The sequence below is a fragment of the Sander lucioperca genome, chromosome 1 (assembly GCF_008315115.2).
Source record: "Sander lucioperca isolate FBNREF2018 chromosome 1, SLUC_FBN_1.2, whole genome shotgun sequence".
Taxonomy (NCBI): Eukaryota; Metazoa; Chordata; class Actinopteri; order Perciformes; family Percidae; genus Sander; species Sander lucioperca.
Window position 1 is genome coordinate 6,671,028 of NC_050173.1, and position 18,535 is coordinate 6,689,562.

Genomic DNA, 18,535 nt, shown 5'->3' on the forward strand with positions numbered 1-18,535 from the left:
TCTCTGTCTGTTTGTCTGTTTGTCTGTCTGTCTGTCTGTCTGTCTGTCTGTCTGTCTGTCTGTCTGCCTGTCTGTCTGTCTGTCTGATTGTCTGTATTTCTGTCTGTCTGTCTGCCTGGCTGTCTGTCTGTCTCTCTGTCTGTCTCTCTTTCTGTCTGTCTGTCTCTGTCCGACTGTCTGTCTGCCTGCCTGCCTGCCTGTCTCTCTATCTGTCTGTCTGTATGTCTGTCTCTCTGTCTCTCTGTCTGTCTGTCTGTCTGTCTCTCTGTCTGACTGCCTGCCTGTCTGTCTGTCTGTCTGTCTGTCTGTCTGTCTGTTTGTCTCTCTGTATGTCTGTCTGTCTGTCTGTCTCTCTGTCTGTCTGTCTGTCTGTCTGTATGTCTGTCTGTCTGTCTGCCTGTCTGTCTGTCTTCTTCTTCTTCTCTCTCTCAACTGTCTGGTTCTCTGACAGGAGGAGACTCTCCGTCCTCCAGAGGACTCAGAGACACTGAGGAACCAGGAGACCAGAACCAGAACCCAAACCCAGGATAGAGAGTCTGAGTGAATGTGGTGTTGAAGGTGTGGAGGAGGATCAGTGAGTCAGAGGAGACTGAGTAGAAGGACAGAGAGCCAGCAGGACAGTCCACATACACTGCTACTCTACCAGAGACAGAGGAGGAGGAGAGAGGGAGGTCTGTTCCTCTCTTATTGTGAAGGACATAGTAACCATCATCAGAGCAGAACAGACTCCAGGACTGATCATTACGTCCAAACCTACAGTCTCTACTGCCTCCTCTCCTCCTGATTCCTCTGTAACTCACTGATATAACAACCTCTCCTCTCCTCTCAACCTCCCAGTAACAGCGACCAGTCAGACCATCTCTACACAGCAGCTGCCAGGAGTCAAACCTCTCTGGATGATCAGGATATGACTGATACTCCTTCACATATGTCACCTTCCTGTTGTTGTCAGACAGTTTGAGTTTTCTGTTCACTGTGTTTGTGTCCAGTGTGAGTTGACAGGAATCTGACGGAGAGAAGGAGACACAACACAGCTGCAGTTATTAACCAATCAGCACGTAGATGATGACATCAGAGGGCTGAATGAGTGATGTCACAGTTCCATGAATGAAATGTAAAACAGACTTACACTTCCTCAGACCTGGTGTCAACCATCTGACTCCAGCAGGCTCCACCCTGAAAGGAGGAGGGGGGGGATTACATCACTCTCACACATTATTATACACTGATGAAGAGAAGAAGAAGAAGAAGAAGAAGAAGAAGAAGAAGAAGAAGAAGAAGAGAGAGAAGAAGAGAGAGAGAAGAAGAGAGAGAAGAAGAAGAGAGAAGAGAGAAGAAGAGAGAAGAAGAGAGAAGAAGAAGAGAGAGAAGAAGAGAAGAAGAGAGAAGAAGAAGAGAAGAAGAGAAGAAGAGAAGAAGAGAGAGAAGAAGAGAGAGAAGAAGAGAGAGAAGAAGAGAGAAGAAAAAGAGAAGAAGAGAGAGAAGAAGAGAGAAGAAGAGAGAGAAGAGAAAAAGAAGAAGAGAAGAAGAAGAAGAGAAGAAGAGAGAAAAAGAGAGAAGAAGAGAAGAAGAGAGAAGAGAGAGAAGAAAAAGAGAAGAAGAGAGAGAAGAAAAAGAGAGAAGAAGAGAAGAAGAGAGAAGAAGAAGAGAAGAAGAAGAGAAGAAGAGAGAGAAGAAAAAGAGAAGAAGAGAGAGAAGAAAAAGAGAGAAGAGAAGAAGAGAGAAGAAGAAGAGAAGAAGAGAGAAGAAGAGAAGAAGAGAAGAAGAGAGAAGAAAAAGAAGAGAAGAGAAGAAGAGAGAAGAAGAGAGAGAAGAGAGAAGAAGAGAGAAAAAGAAAAGAAGAGAAGAAGAAGAGAGAAGTCTGAAAGAGAGAGAAGAAGAAGAGAGAAGAAGAGAGAGAAGAAGAGAGAAGAAGAGAGAGAAGAGAGAGAAGAAGAGAAGAGAGAAGAAGAGAGAAAAAGAAGAGAAGAAGAGAGAAGAAGAGAGAAGAGAGAGAAGAAGAGAGAAAAAGAAGAAGAGAAGAAGAGAGAAAAAGAAGAGAAGAAGAGAGAGAAGAAGAGAGAAGAAGAGAGAGAAGAGAGAGAAGAAGAGAAGAGAGAAAGAAGAAAGAGAAGAAGAGAGAAGAAGAAGAAGAAGAGAAGAGAGAAGAAGAGAGAAGAAGAGAGAAGAAGAGAGAAGAAGAGAGAAGAGAGAAGAAGAGAGAGAAGAAGAAGAGAAGAAGAAGAGAGAAGAGAGAAGAAGAAGAAGAGAGAGAAGAAGAAGAAGAGAAGAAGAGAGAAGAAGAGAGAGAAGAAGAGAGAAAAGAAGAAGAAGAAGAGAGAAGAGAGAAGAAGAGAGAAGAGAGAAGAAGAAGAGAGAGAAGAAGAGAGAAAAGAAGAGAAGAAGAAGAGAGAAGTCTGAAAGAGAGAGAAGAAGAAGAGAGAAGAAGAGAGAGAAGAGAGAAGAGAAGAAGAGAGAAAAAGAAGAAGAGAAGAAGAAGAAGAGAAGAAGAGAGAAAAAGAGAGAAGAAGAGAAGAAGAGAGAAGAAGAAGAGAAGAGAGAAGAAGAGAGAGAAGAAGAAGAGAGAAGAAGAAGAGATTTGATTTTTTTGATTTTTACAAAACCTTTATTTACAGAAAAACATTTTCTTTTCTACCAGAACATCATGTTGTTTTTAGATGCACAAAAAAATAAAAAAAGCCACATTTAAAAATAATAATCTCATGTTAACCCAGAATGAAAGATGAGCTCCTCGTCCTCCACAGAGCACAGAGCCGTGGAGAAACACCACTGGTCTAAGAACTGCTGCATGTCCTTCATCAGAGAGAGGAACCTGAAGTCACTCTCACTCTGGCCTTCACCAGAGACACATACAGCTTCCTCAGCTCTAGTCCACTCACACTTTATATCTGGTTTGTCCTACTTTTATAAATTGACATTTTTGCCTGACCCACAATAAAATTCAACATTTTCCACTTATTTGCATTTGTCTTTCTGTAGCCAGCACCAAAAATAAAAGCAGTCTCACTAAAAACCTCTCCACAATCTAAAAACACAGTTTTTAAAATGTTAAAAAGAGGTTTCAGCCTGTAACAGTCCAGATAGCAGTGACTAATGGTCTCAGGGTGGAGACAGAATGGACACGTGGAGGACACGGTGGGATTAATCTTAGACAGAAACACATTCACAGCCAGAGCCCCGTGGAGGATCCTCCACTGCAGGTCTCCTGACCTCTTGTTTAGGGGAGGCTTGTACAAGACTCTCCACACTGGTTTCCTGTCTTTCAACAGTCTGTCCTTCCACACCATGTCCTTCCTCTCACTCAGCTTCTTGTTGTGGGTGGCCAGAACACAGTTCCTATACAGACCTTTCCCAGTCTGCATATGGAAATCAGCAACACGTGGTGTATGATGTGCTAGTGAGTCAGTGTTGTTAATTAAAAAACCAATGTCTGGAAAAGGGTCTCCAGAAACGGGCATTTCTGTCCCATTAAAATAGTCCCGCAGCATCTCTGTCTCTCCTTTGTCCAGTCTGTTAATCCACTCGTTCAGAATAGTTCTGGTGTGGCGAGCCGACCTCAGACCCAGCAGAGAGGCCACTGCCTCGGTGTTCAGGAAGCCAGGACCTGCAGCCTCCACGATCCCCTTTAACGTAGTCACTCCAGCCCTCATCAGCCTCTCCGTGAGTCCAGGTCTGCTGCCATCCTTGAGATCCAGCCGGGCCCCCCACACCAGAGGCTCCTCCAGGAGCCAGAACAGAGATGCTGCAGGTTCTAGTCTGGTCCATTTAAAACGTGTCCATGCTTTAAAAAGTCCTTGGTAAAAAGGAGGCAAGTCACACAAAGAGATAAAACCACAGTCTACTAGAAACAAAGAAGCATCAAGACCCAGACCTGCAACCCCCCTTAAAATGGTGCTGGCTACTGGCCTCCAGACGACATCATCAGTTCCATATAAAAACCTCTGTATGAACTGTAATCTAAAAGCATCAGACCGGCTCTCCAAGTCCACCAAACCCTGCCCTCCCTCCTCTTTTGGCAGATATAAAACACATTTGGGAACCCAGTGCATCATGTCCCAAAAAAACTTTAAAATAATCGACTGTATGGTTTTTAACAGACCAGCAGGGGGCTCCATACATTTTAACTTGTGCCAGAGGCTGGATGCTACCAAATTGTTAATGATGAGCACCCTGCCTCTGTAGGACATATGGGGAAGCAGCCACCTCCATTTTCCCAACTTCCCCTCCACCTTCTCAATCACTCCTTCCCAGTTCCTATCCGTGGATCTCTGGTCCCCCAGATAAACCCCCAGGTACTTTAAACCCCCCCCTCTTCCAGGTCAACCCACCAGGAAGCTGAGGGAGGCCTCCAGCCCAGCTCCCCACTGCCAGGGCCTCACTTTTGGCCCAGTTGACTTTGGCAGCAGAAATTTCCTTAAAAGTCTGAACAATACTTCCTAAACAATCTACATCTTGTTGGTTTTTAATAAAAACTATGATGTCGTCTGCGTAGGCCGATACAGTAAAATGTGTATTAAAACCAGGTAAAAACAGGCCATTGATGCCAGAGCGGACATTATGCAGCATGGGTTCAATGGATAAGGCGTATAACATCCCTGACATCGAGCAGCCTTGTCTTATCCCCCTGGTTACTGTGAAGGGTTTACACAACCCACCATTAATCTTCAGCACACTCTCAATGTTCTCATACATTACCTTTATCTTGGCGATGAAACCAGGGCTGAGGCCGAACCTCTCCAGAACTTTCCACAGGTAACGGTGCTCAACCCGGTCAAACGCCTTTTCCTGGTCCAAAGAAACCAGACCAGTGTCTACACCCAATGAACCAGAGACTGCCAAAATATCCCGAATCAATGACACATTGTCAATAATGGACCTGCCGGGCACACAGTAGGTTTGGGCCTTGTGGATGACCCGGTCCAACACCAGCTTCAGCCTGGATGCCAGGACTTTGGACAGCATCTTGTAGTCTGCACACAGCAGAGAGACTGGCCTCCAGTTCTTAATGTCCTGCAAGTCCCCTTTTTTAGGGAGGAGAGTCAGCACTGCCCTTCTGCAACTCTGCGGTAACGAGCAGCCATCAAAACTTTCCATAAAAACATCTAAAATGTCCGTTTTCATTATGTCCCAGAAAGTTTTGTAAAACTCTGGAGGGAGACCATCAATCCCAGGGGCCTTTCCCCCCTGCATGCCTTGTAGAGCTCTAAAAACCTCTTCCTCCGTCAGGGGCCCCTCCAGCTCCTCATTGTCGTCCCCAGAAACAGTGGGCAGGTCTCTGCAGAACCTGGTGAAAGACTCGTTGTCCTCTGTGTACTCTGTGCTGTAGAGATCAGAGTAGAAGTCCACGGCTCTCTCTCGGATCTGGGAAGCTGTCGTTAAAAGCTGTCCTCCTGCTGATCTCAGAGCATGAATCATCCGGCTCTGCCCATTCTTCTTCTCCAAACTAAAAAAGAACTTAGTTGGAGAGTCCATTAAAACAGCAGTCTGAAAACGGGACCGGATCAATGCCCCCTGTGCTCTCATGCCCAGCAGGTCTGCCAAGACGGCTTTTTTAGACTTGAGGTCTTCAAAACAGCCTCTATTTCCTGTGGAGTCTGCAGAACTCTGCAGGTCCACTATAGTTATCTCCAGATCGTTCATAGACTTGGCAATGTCTCGAGAAACATTGAGAGTGTACTGCTGACAAAGCTGCCTGATTTCAACCTTACCAATGTCCCACCACTGCCTCAGTGAACTAAAATCTCTCCTTCTGTCTCTAAAAACTTTCCAAAAAAAAATAAAACATCCCTAAAATGTGCATCTAAAAGCAAAGCCGTGTTAAAATGCCAATACGCAGATCTGGGTTTTATATTGGCGATGTAAACATCACAATACACACATGAATGATCAGAAAAACCGACAGGCAATATAGTACACCCCTTTAAAAACATTAAAATGGTGCTTAAAACAATAAAACCTGTCTAGCCTAGCCATAGTTAACCGGTTGTCTCTGCTGTGGACCCATGTGTACTGTCTCTGCTGTGCATGGCGGTCTCTCCATACATCTGAGAGACTGTGTGTCTCCATCAGCCGCTGCATGGCTCTTTTAGAAGCAGCATGTGGTTCGTTATGATTCCGATCCAAATCATCATCATGTGTACAGTTAAAATCCCCTCCCAAAAATAAAAACTCCTCTGGTTCACACTCACTTAAAAAAAAAAAAAAACAGAACTCTATCAGGTCCTGAGTTTGGAGCGTATACATTTATAAAAACCAGATTAAAAACTTCATACTGGGCTCTGACTACTAAGAGTCGGCCCTTTATTCTTTCGTCTACAGTATGAGACTTTGGTAGAAAGTTTCTTGCAAATAGGACTGCCACTCCTCCGCTGATGCTGCTAAGATGACTTAAAACCACCTCCCCATCCCATTCCCTCCTCCAGTCGCTCTCATTTAAAGTCTCACTGTGCATTTCTTGCAACATTGCAATATTAACTCCTTTAAGTTTTAAAAACTCAAAAAGGCAAGCCCTCTTCTTCACATCTCTGCCACCATTTATATTAAGAGTGGAGATTTTAAAATTACTCATCATGTCAGATGTGAGGAAAGACACAAAAAAACGACACAAAAATGAAGACCAACAACAAATGGACGGTCTTACATTCTCTCACTTTCTCCATCATTTAAAAGCTCTAGTTTGATCCTCAGAACCAGTTTCTTTAAACGGAAAAACTCCGGTAGAGTGAAGCCTCCCTCACCTCTCAGATTCATCTGAGCTCGTATTGAGATCAGTAAAACACTTTTGCTCTCAAAATAGTCTTCAAGGTTTATGTTTTTACTATTTTTAGTTTTCTGGAGGAACTGTCTTATTTGTTGTACCTGGTACAGTTCTCCTTGTACTGACCCCACAGAGACCTGGGAGTCAGTCAGAGGCTGACTGAGTGCAGTACAGTCCTCTTCTTCCTCATCTTCCTCAATATCTAATTCCTCTTTTTCTTCCTCCTCCACCTCTCCCTCCTCCACCTCTTCCTCCTCTTCCTCCCCTTCTTCCTCCTCTCTCACTGCCATTTTTTTGGCCTGAGAGCCCCTATTCCTGAGGTCCTCTTTTTTTTTCCTTTTCCTTGCAGACAAATTTAGAACTTTGTCATTTTCATCCAAACCAACCTCCTCCCTCCTCTCTGCGTCAGCTGCTGCGCCTGCAGGGACAGGTAGCTCAGCCTCAGCTGATTCATCCATCTCACCTGTCTGCTCCCTACACACATCCTCACCCAATTTTTTTTTTTTTTCTTTTTCCATTTCTTCACCCACAACACTTTTTTCTGCCTCACACACACTTCCCTCACCCTCCCCTCCCACTTCATTCACACAAACACCCAGTGTATTTACATTACTCACCCCGTGTGTCTGGTCGGGCACGGCATCATCACGCCGCTGTGCAGCGCGCGGAGTGGTCATCGGCCGCTCGGACGCGGCCGCCGGCCCCGGCTCACCCGGTTCCCCCGGGGGAGCGGGGGCTCCCGGACCGGGAGGATTCGGATCACCTCGTCTCGGGCAGGCCCTCACCGTGTGTCCCACCTCTCCACAACCGAAACATTTCATCTCTGATGACGTTGCAAAAATCACGTATTCATAATCATCTACTTTAACATGGAACCGGAGGTTTAACTCCTCGTTCCGATGGTTCAGTACCATATAGAGCTGTCTGCGGTGAGACACGACGTGCTTCAGCAACGGAGATTTACATCCAGACAGGATCTTTTTAACGGGGGAGACTATCTTCCCGTGTCTGGACAACTCTCTGCTGAGGAAGCCATCAGAGATGAACGGTGGGACGTTTGACAGGACTACCTTGGTGGCCGGTTGTGTCAGTGGTAGCACCTGAACAAACATTTCTCTCACGGTGATGCCTGCCTCGATGACTTGGTTCACCTTGTCCTCCCGGTCCAGGAAGATGACCACGGCGCCGTTCATCCGAGCGGCCGACTTAATACTACCGTGCCCGACCTTTTCCCCCACAGCTAAACTAATGTCCTCCACGCTACACGGGAAACTAGGACAGATCTTAATGCCATGTTTCCTGGTGAGCGTGGAGAACCCCTCTCCATTCACCATGGCGGCTGCACACGCCGACCGGCGAGACGCCGGCAGGAGACAAAACCACCCAAACAACCCAAAACTAACCACCAAAAACCACTATAAATTAAATATAAAGTGACCTATACCATTAAACTAACGAAAACTAAATGAAATTATCAAAAACAACAAAAAAAAAGTAAGAAAAACTACAAATACAGCAGCTCACTCACACACGCTCTCACACTCAGCTCCGACTCAGAGAGAGAGAGAGAGAGAGAGAAGAAGAGAGAAGAAGAGAGAGAAAGAGAGAGAAGAAGAGAGAGAAGAAGAGAGAACAAGAGAGAGAAAGAGAGAGAAGAAGAAGAGAGAAGAAGAGAGAAGAAAAGAAGAGAAGAAGAGAGAAGAAGAGAGAGAAGAAGAGAGAAGAAGAAGAGAAGAAGAGAGAGAAGAAGAGAGAGAAGAAGAGAGAAGAAGAGAGAGAAGAGAAGAAGAGAAGAAGAGAGAGAAGAAGAAGAGAGAAGAAGAGAAGAAGAAGAGAAGAAGAAGAGAAGAAGAGAGAAGAAGAAGAAGAGAGAAGAGAGAGAGAGAAGACAGAAGAGAAGAGAGAGAAGAAGAGAGAGAAGAAGAGAGAGAGAAGATAGAAGGAAGAGACAGAAGAGAAAGAAGAAGAGAGAGAGAAGAGAGAGAAGAAGAGAGAGAAGAAGAGAGAGAGAGAAGAAGAGAGAAGAAGAGAGAGAGACCGAGAGCAGAGAGAGATCAGAGAGAGCGAGAGAGAGAGAGAGAGGAGAGAGACAGATAGAGAGAGAGATCAGAGAAGAGAGATGTAGAGAGAGAGAGTAGAGAGAGACAGAGAGAGAGAGAGAGAGACAGATAGAGAGAGAGCGACAGGATAGAGAGATTAGACAGAGACCTGAGAGATGAGAGAGATGCTAGAGAGAGAAGAGACGAGACGAGATATGAGAGATACAAGATAGAGCAGAGAGAGCATAGATCTATAGGATCCCAGATAGAGAGCGAGAGAGAGAGACGAGAGAGACACAGAGTACAGATCCGTATGAGAGATACAGAGAGTCAGATAGAGAGCAGAGGATGACGAGAGAGCGATAGAGAGTCCAGACAGAGACATGAGAGTCAGAGAGCGACCCGAGATCATGATGCGAGACATCGCAGAGTCTCTATCCTTGTAGCGAGATGAGATCTATCGTCGAGAGGACAGATCATGAGAATATGACCGAGAGATTGCTTTGATGTCCAAACCTCTTATTTCAGAAAACTTTTTCGTTTCTCTTTTCTACCAGAACATCATACTTGTTTTTTAAATGTCAATGCACAAAAATAACTAAAACCACATTTAAAACTACATCTCATAAAAACACAGATGAAAGATGCTCTCCCTCGTCTTCACAGAGCACCGAGCCGTGGAGAACACACTGGTCTAAAACAACTGCTGCATGTCCTTCATCAGAGAGAGGAACACTGAAGTGCCACTCTCACCTGGCCTTCCACAGAGACACAGCAGCGGCGTCGGCTCTAGTCCACGTCACAAACTCGTTTAATCTGGTGTTTTTCCTACTTTGTTTTATAAATGACTGCCTGACCCACACTAAATTCAACATTTCCACTTATTGCCATTTTTCTGTCTGTACCAGCACCAAAAAGAAAAGCAGTCTCACTAAAAACCGCTCCACATCTAAAGAACACAGTTTTTAAAATGTGTTAAAGAGGTTCAGCTGTCACAGGCCAGAGTCGCAGTGACTAATGTCTCAGGGTGGAGACAGAGGACACGAGACACGGTGGATTAATCTTAGACAGAAACCAGTCACACCAGAGCCCCGTGGAGGCTCCTCCACTGTCAGGTCTCGTCTGACCTCTTGTTTATGGGAGGCTTGTACAAGACTCGTCCACACATCTGGTTTCCGGTCTTCAACAGTCCTGTTGCCTCCACTCCATGTCCTTCCTCTCACTCAGCTTCTTGACCAGCAATTGTGGTGGCCATAACACAGTTCCTATACAGACCTTTCCGAGCAGTTGCATATGGAATCAGCCACACGTGCGTATGATGTGCCTAGTGCGTCATGTGTTTGTTAATTAAAACACCATGTCCTGGAAAGGGTCTCAGAATCGGCATTATCGGTCCCATTAAAATCGTCCCGCAGCATCTCTGTCTCTTCTCCCTTTGTCCAGTCTTAATCCCTCGACCACTCGTTCAGATAGTGTCTGGTGTGGCGAGCCGACCTCTACACCGCAGAGAGGCCACTGCCTCGGTGTTCAGGAAGCCGCCTGCAGCCTCCACGATCCCTTCAACGTAGTCACTCCAGCCCTCATCACCTCTGCTCCGTGAGTCCAGGTCCGCTGCCATCCGTTAGCTCCACCAGACGGGCACCAGAGCGCCTCCAGGGCCCAGAACGAGAGATGCTGCAGGTTCTAGTTCTGGTCCAGTTAAAACGGTCCTGCTTTAAAAGTCCTTGGTAAAAAGGGCAAGTCACACAAAGAATAAACCACAGTCCACTAAAACCAAATGAAGCATCACCAGTACCTGCAACCGCTCAAATGGTGCTGCTACTGGCCTCCGACGACATCAGCAGTGTCCTATATACAACCAAAATATCTAGTATACAAAAAACTAGATACAATCTAAAAGCATCAGATCCGGCTCTCCAAGTTCCACCTAACCTGCGCCTCCTCTTTTGCAGATATAAAATACACTTTGGAGCAACCCAGTGCATCATGTCAAAACACTTTACAAAATAATCTGACTGTATGGGTTTTTTAACAGACCAGCCAAAGGGGCTCCATACGATTTTACTTGTGCGCAGAGGCGTGATGCTACCAGTTGTTATGATGAGCACCTGCCTCTGGAGGACATATGGGGCAGCACCACCTCCATTTTCCCAACTTCCCTCCACCTTCGCATCCTCCGTCCCAGTTCCTATCCGGGGATCTCTGTCCCCAGATAAACCCCCAGGTACTGTTAAACTCTTCCAGGTCAACCCACCATGACGCTGAGGGAGGCCTCCGCCCAGCTCCCCACTGCAGTGCCTCACTGTTGGCCGACAGTTTGACTTTGGCTAGCAGAGATTTCCTTAAAGTCTGAACAATGTCTTCCTAACATCTCCATCTTGTTGGTTTTTAAGAAAAACTATGATGGCGTCTGCGTAGTGGCCGATACAGATAAAAATGTGTATAAACCAGGTAAGAAACAGGCAACCATTGATGCCAGAGCGGACATTATGCAGCATGGGATGTTCCATGATAAGGCGTAGACATCCCTGATCTCGGCCAAGGAACCCTTGTAACAATTAATCCAAATCCCCCTGGTTACTGTAGGGTTGTACGCAACCCACCACCATTAATCGTTCACACACGCTCATGTGCTCCCAACTCATCATTACCTTATCTCTGGCGGCGATGAACCAGTGGCTGAGGCCGAACCTCTCCAGACTTTCGCACAGGTAACCGGTGCTCACCCGTGCAAACGCCTTTCCTGTCCAAGAACCAGACCAGTGTCTACACCAATGACCAGGAGACTGCCAAAAATAGCCCGAAGCAACGACACATTGCATCAATAGACGCTGCCGGCACACACATAGTTTGGGCCTTGTGGATGACCCGTCCAACCCAGCTTCAGCCTGGATGCCAGGTACTTTTGGACAGCATCTGTAATCTGCCACAGCAGAGAGACTGGCCTCCAGTTCTTAATGTCGCTGCCAGTCCCCTTTTTTAGGGAGAGAGGTCATCGCACTAGCCCTTCTGTCAACTCTGCGGGGCGTTAACGAGCGCATCAAAACTTTCCATAAAAACATCTAAAATGTCTGTTTTCATTTATGTCCATAAAGTTTGTGTAAACTACTGGAGGGAGACCATCACTCCCTAGGGGCCCTTCCCCCCTGCAATGCCTTGTAGAGCTCTACAAAACCTCTTCCTCCTCAGGGCGCCCCTCGAGCTCCTCATTGTCGTCCCCGAGTAACCGTGGGCAGTCTCTGCCTACCTGGTGACAGACTCGTTGTCCTCTGTGTACTCTGTGCTGTAGAGATCAGAGTAAGATGGAGTCCACGGCGCTCTCTCGATCGTGGAAGTCTGATCGTTAAAAGCTGTCCTCCTGCTGAGCTCAGAGCCTGATCATCCTGCTCTGCCCATTCGTCTTCTCCAACTAAAAATAGACTTAGTTGGAGAGTCCATTAAAACAGCAGGTCTGAAACGGACCGATCAATGCCCCCTAGTGCTCCGCTCATATGCCCAGCAGTGTCTGCCAGACGGCTTTTTGTTACGACTGCGTCTTCAAAGAAAACAGAGCCTCGATTTCCTGTGTAAGTGCTGCAGACTCTGCAGTCCACTATAGTATATCTCCAGATCGGTCATAGACGTAATGGCACTGTCTCGAGAAACATTGAAGTGTACTGCTGACAAAGCTGCCTGAGTTCAACCTTACCACTGTCCCACCACTGCTCAGTGAACTAATCTCTCCTTCTGTCTCCAGACTTTCCACAAAAAAATAAAACAGATCCCTAAAATGTGCATCTAACGCAAAGCCGGGTTCAAAAATGCCAATACGCAGATCGGGGTTTTCTATTGGCGATGTACATCACAATACACACATAATGATCAGAAAACCGACAGGCAGTATGTAACAGCAGCACCCTTAAAAACATAATGGTGCTTAAACAATAACCGTCTAGCCTAGCCATAGTTTTACGCGGTTTGTCACCCTCTGCTGTGGACCATGTGTACTGTCTGGCTGCTGTGCATGGCGGTCCAATCACTCTAATCTCTTTCTTTGGCAAAGATCAGAGATATTGTTGCCTAGCCATCACAACGTTTTTCATTAGGGTGTGGTGCCGATCATCTGCATGTACGGCAGAACAGAGAACCTGCAGACTTTCCTTTAAAGGCTCTGACACACTAACCCAGACGGCCGACCGTCGACAGAAAAGGCAGTCGGACTGATCATTCGGCTCCCGTCGGTCCAAAAAGTGGCTCGGAACACACGAAGCGAGGCCGACCTGAGCGTACGTTCAGCGCGTGCGCTAGACGTAATACGTCTCCATAACAGCAGGCAGCTCTAATCTGTATTGTCGCCAAAAAAATTAAAAGCGGCAGCTGATTGGACTAACGCGGCACGTGGGTCTGGCTGCTCCCAGATTTTACAACCTAGCATAATGGCGGCTCGTTCGGAATACGATCTCATATTTTACGAAGATAGTTCACCGCAACGTGTTTCTGAAAACATTTTAAGCGAGAAATAGGCCATGCATTTCAGATCGACAAAGGTCAGTTTAAAAGATTTTCTTCAGATTTTGAGAGGCGTTCGTCAGGCTCATCCTGCTCGTCATTTCCGGGTTAGCGCTCCACCAATCAGATTGGCTATTGAGTCTGCCCGCCTTCCGATTCAGCATGTCAAATCAGCCCAAATGAAGGCTGACGGCTCCTCCGACTCACCTCTTGTTGACTTTCAGCACAAACTATACGGATTGACCACCAGTTGTAGGGCTTGACGCTACAGCTAAGTAAAAATCAGTAAAATCCTTCTTTGATGGTCAGTGACAGCAGTATTAACGGTTGTATATCATTGCCACCTAAATATGGATTTAATTTCATGCACCAAATGACATAACTGCAATGCACTGTGGGTGATATCCACCACATGGTGGCGGGGATTCCCCTGAGAGGAAGTGCTTAGCAGAAGTAACGAAGCCAAGTGCTTAGGGGAAGTAACGAGGGCGTGTTGAAGAGGAGGGGGTTAAGAGTAAAATGTCAAAATAGTCATATTGCCTACATTTGAAACAAGGTTATGGATTAATGAAGGCATAGAGGGAAAAGATGAACAGAGACACCCACTGCAGAATAATGAGGGTCACACAATATCCTCTGCTCTTGTGTTTCACCATAAAAGTCATACATATCAGACAGGTCTGTTATTGCGTTTGTAGAGGGTCCGTGTACGTTTTGATAGTTTGTTTTTTCGTTTGAACCACAAAACAAAATAACGAGAAACCACCTGTTTTTCGTTTGTCGTTTCAAACCAAAAACAAAGAAACGGTAAAAAAGAGCCGTTCTCCCGTTTTTGGTTTCTGAATCCAAAAACGAAAAACGACTAAACCAAATTCAAATAACGGTCCGATTTTGGTTTTTTGAAATTCCTTTTTTCATTTCTCCGTCTGAATATCTACATTAAAAGAAAGACAGGTTGGCCAAGTGACCCGGAAGTAATAGTAAATATAGCCTATAAAAATAAAAGCCAAGCTTTCAGAACGGTCATAATATGCAGCACTAACGTTATACCAGGGTAACGTTAGAAGAAAAAAATCAATCAATAAATAGGCTTATATAAACCTGGACCGAAAGAAATATGTTAGCAACAGTAGTTTATTACAGTGATTTAATATTGTGCCTATCTACGTATACATCACCAGTCACGTTTAATTAGCGCATTGTTTGGTTCAATACAGTTGGTAATAGTTAACCTAAGAACTTACTGTGTGTGCAGAGTTGTTACTGTTAGCACTCTATTATATAATTAAATTAATATTTAATGTGGTTTCCACCTAATGTTCCCCCTTTCTACCAGCAGGTGGCAGTATTTAAATGACATGTCATGCAAGTGAAGAGAATCCATACAAGTTGAGCATCAGTGATGTCGGTGAGGTGAGGTGCCTACGCAGAGCCCAAAGGATACTAAAGGACAGTACCCACCCAGCTACAGCCTGTTGCCTTCTGGGAAGAGATATAGAAGTTTCTGCTGCCGCACCACCAGACTGCAGAGCAGCTTTTCCCCCCAAGCTATCAGACTCTTAAACTCTAGTTCATCCTCAGCACTGCTCCACTTAAAATGACTGAAATGTAGTGGAAGGATGAGGAAGCAAGCAGCTCATGTGAGGAAACCCACCAACATCCAAGACTTGAAGCTGTTCTGTACAGAGGAATGGGCAAAGATTCATCCAAGTCAATAAGCAGGACTGTTCAAAAGTTACTGGAAACGTTTTGTTACAGTTATTGCTGGTGTATTTATTGTTGTTCATTTAATTTGGTTTTTGAATTTGATTTTATTTGCAACCTAGATATCATCATCATCATTCACCCCCAGCCCAGAGTTAAACCTGCATGCCCTTCTGTTTTAACCTGATTTAACGCTGCTATCAGCTTCTTAGCAGCTCAGACAACAAACTCACATCAGAAATGTCCTAATGTAGGCCATCTGGCCAAAAGAATGATTTACCAGTGTGCTATATACTGTGTGAATCTTTCTTCTCTATACACCTTCCAGTGTGTATAACATAGCCTACAACGCTCCCATTGTGTCATGCAAGTGAAGAGAATCCATACAAGTCTTAAACAATAATAACCCCGCGGCCGTCTCCCGGCGCATAAGGCGCCCTTTCCCCGTTAGGTTTCTCCTAAACCCAACCTCCGCCATCCCGTTATTGTGGCGCGTCCCCAGCGGCCGTCTTGCGGCCGCCTCCCAGCTTACAGAGCATCATTTTCGGCCGTTTCCCAGCCGTCTCCCGGCGTCCTTTCCCCGAGAAAATAACGTGACATTTACATGAACTGCCGTGAGACTGCATATCCATAGTCCTTTATAATTCTTCTTCATATTTTATAGCCTATATTTATAGCTAGCCTACTTATACTTTTATTTACCAACTTCTATTATTATTTATATTCCTTTAAATGTCTTGATGCAATCTCTGCTTTGGGGAGAAAAGCTGCTCCATTGTGCATTCTCCTTTTATATACACTTATCTTGAGGCCACGAGATACTATCTTGAGGACACGAGATAGTTAAAATTAATTTTTTTTTACAAAGTGGGACCAGGGGGGCTCCGTACTGGTATAACGTTAGTGCTGCATATTATGACCGTTCTGAAAGCTTGGCTTTTATTTTTATAGGCTATATTTACTATTACTTCCGGGTCACTTAGCCAACCTGTCTTTCTTTTAATGTAGATATTCAAACAGAGAAATGAAAAAAGGAATTTCAAGAAACCAAAATCGGACCGTTAATTGAATTTGTTTTAGTCGTTTTTCGTTTTTGGATTCAGAAACCAAAAACGGGAGACCGGGTCTTTTTTTTTACCGTTTCTTTGTTTTTGGTTTGAAACGACAAACGAAAAACAGGTGGTTTCTCGTTATTTTGTTTTGTGGTTCAAACGAAAAAACAAACTATCAAAACGTACACTGACCGTAGAGCGGATCTCCGCGGTACATCCAGAGAGAGCAAGCTCAAATAGCGGCAGTAGGCAGGGTACTAAAGTATAATCCGTTTTTCGTTTTAAACCAAAAACGAAAAAAGGAAAAAACGGGTTGATGTTTCGTTTTTTGTTTCAAACCAAAAACGGAAAAACAAAACTATGAGGGTCCGTGGTCGGTCCGTGTACTTGGTGGCCAACGGATTTTCGTTTTGAAAGGAAAAAAACAAAAACGAAAAACGGCCAGTTTCCCAATTACCATTAGTAAATAGGAAAACAAAAAACGGAAAACAACCCATTATTCATTTTTTGTTTTGATATTAAAAAACGGAAAACGAAAAACAATCTCGTTATCCGATTGTCTTTGATGTATTTGTAGATGGAACTCGGAAATTAAAATACGTGTGTATAAGTCGTATTCCTTAATTTTGCATTGGTATTTTTTTCGTGACCCGGAAGTTACTCCCGCCACGCCAAGACCCGCCCTTCAATAGCATTTATTGGCCAGTACTGCCTGTAAGATCTGTTCTGTGGATGCGCATAATTACGTAGTAGAAAACTAACAATGTCCCTGTGCGATTTGTAACTGTCGGTACACGATCCGTTCTGCCTGCACGATAGACTGTATATAAGTAACATGTGTCAACACTTTACGACCAAACATTACAACTTTTTTATTAAATCTTTTTTTATTAAATCTTTATTATACAATAGTCATAGCTACAAACATTCGAAACTTGTCACTGATCCAAAACCGTGTAGCGACATCGTTGTTGTGTTGTTTACGTTAATGTTTTTACCTAATACTTCGTCTTGACTAATAACCATAGACTGTCTATTATTAATGCGATGAAGTGTAAACGTACATAAGTGTCCTTTTGAAGATGGGATGACAGCTCTCCCAGCCACCACTGCTGTATACCACTATAGTAGCTACATGCTAACGGTCATCTTAGCTGGCAATGTTATTAAATTCTCCCCAATTCCGGGTCACATTCCTGCTGAAACATGTCCGATTGTGTAGTGTTTGGTCTGCGATTTTTGACGTTAGAAAGTGCTGCTTCGTTCCACTACAATGGTAGTTGTAGTCTTGGCGTGGCGGGAGTAACTTCAGGGTCACGAAAAAAATACCAATGCAAAATTAAGGAATACGACTTATACACACGTATTTTAATTTCCGAGTTCCATCTACAAATACATTAAAGACAATCGGATAACGAGATTGTTTTTCGTTTTCCGTTTTTTAATATCAAAACAAAAAACGAATAATGGGTTGTTTTCCGTTTTTTGTTTTCCTATTTACTAATGGTAATTGGGAAACTGGCCGTTTTTCGTTTTTGTTTTTTTCCTTTCAAAACGAAAATCCGTTGGCCACCAAGTACACGGACCATAAATCTTATTCCTTTGTCAGTACCCGATCCGTACCGCCTGTAAAATCCGTTCTGTGCACTGCCTGATCAGTTCTACGCTTGCGCGAACACCGGCAAACTTCACAGCTCTATCCACGCATTAGCGTAATGATGTTTGGACATTCCCGGTTACCGGAAGAAAACATTAGACAGTGACAGTAGACCGTTATGATGGCAACGATGTCAAGACGAAGTATTAAAGGTAAAAACATTAACGTAAACAACACAACAACGATGTCGCTACACGGTTTTGGATCAGTGACAAGTTTCGAATGTTTGTAGCTATGACTATTGTATAATAAAGATTTAATAAAAAAAGATTTAATAAAAAAGTTGTAATGTTTGGTCGTAAAGTGTTGACACATGTTACTTATATACAGTCTATCGTGCAGGCAGAACGGATCGTGTACCGACAGTTACAAATCGCACAGGGACATTGTTAGTTTTCTACTATGTAATTATGCGCATGCACAGAACGGATCTTACAGGCGGTACTGGCCAATAAATGCTATTGAAGAGCGGGTCTTGGCGTGGCGGGAGTAACTTCCGGGTCACGAAAAAAATACCAATGCAAAATTAAGGAATACGACTTATACACACGTATTTTAATTTCCGAGTTCCATCTACAAATACATTAAAGACAATCGGATAACGAGATTGTTTTTCGTTTTTTAATATCAAAACAAAAAACGAATAATGGGTTGTTTTCCGTTTTTTGTTTTCCTATTTACTAATGGTAATTGGGGAAACTGGCCGTTTTTCGTTTTTGTTTTTTTCCTTTCAAAACGAAAATCCGTTGGCCACCAAGTACACGGACCATAAATCTTATTCCTTTGTCAGTACCCGATCCGTACCGCCTGTAAAATCCGTTCTGTGCACTGCCTGATC

At 44.4% G+C, this 18,535-nt stretch overlaps 2 protein-coding genes across 2 annotated transcripts in view; one reads left to right on the forward strand and one right to left on the reverse strand.

Annotated features, from left to right (window-relative positions):
- nfkb1 (nuclear factor of kappa light polypeptide gene enhancer in B-cells 1) overlaps positions 1-18,535 on the forward strand; it is a 1,201,612-nt gene that overhangs the window by 487,198 nt on the left and 695,879 nt on the right. The window lies entirely within an intron of this gene.
- sqstm1 (sequestosome 1) overlaps positions 1-18,535 on the reverse strand; it is a 585,288-nt gene that overhangs the window by 8,877 nt on the left and 557,876 nt on the right. The gene's annotated exons all lie outside the window — the stretch shown is intronic.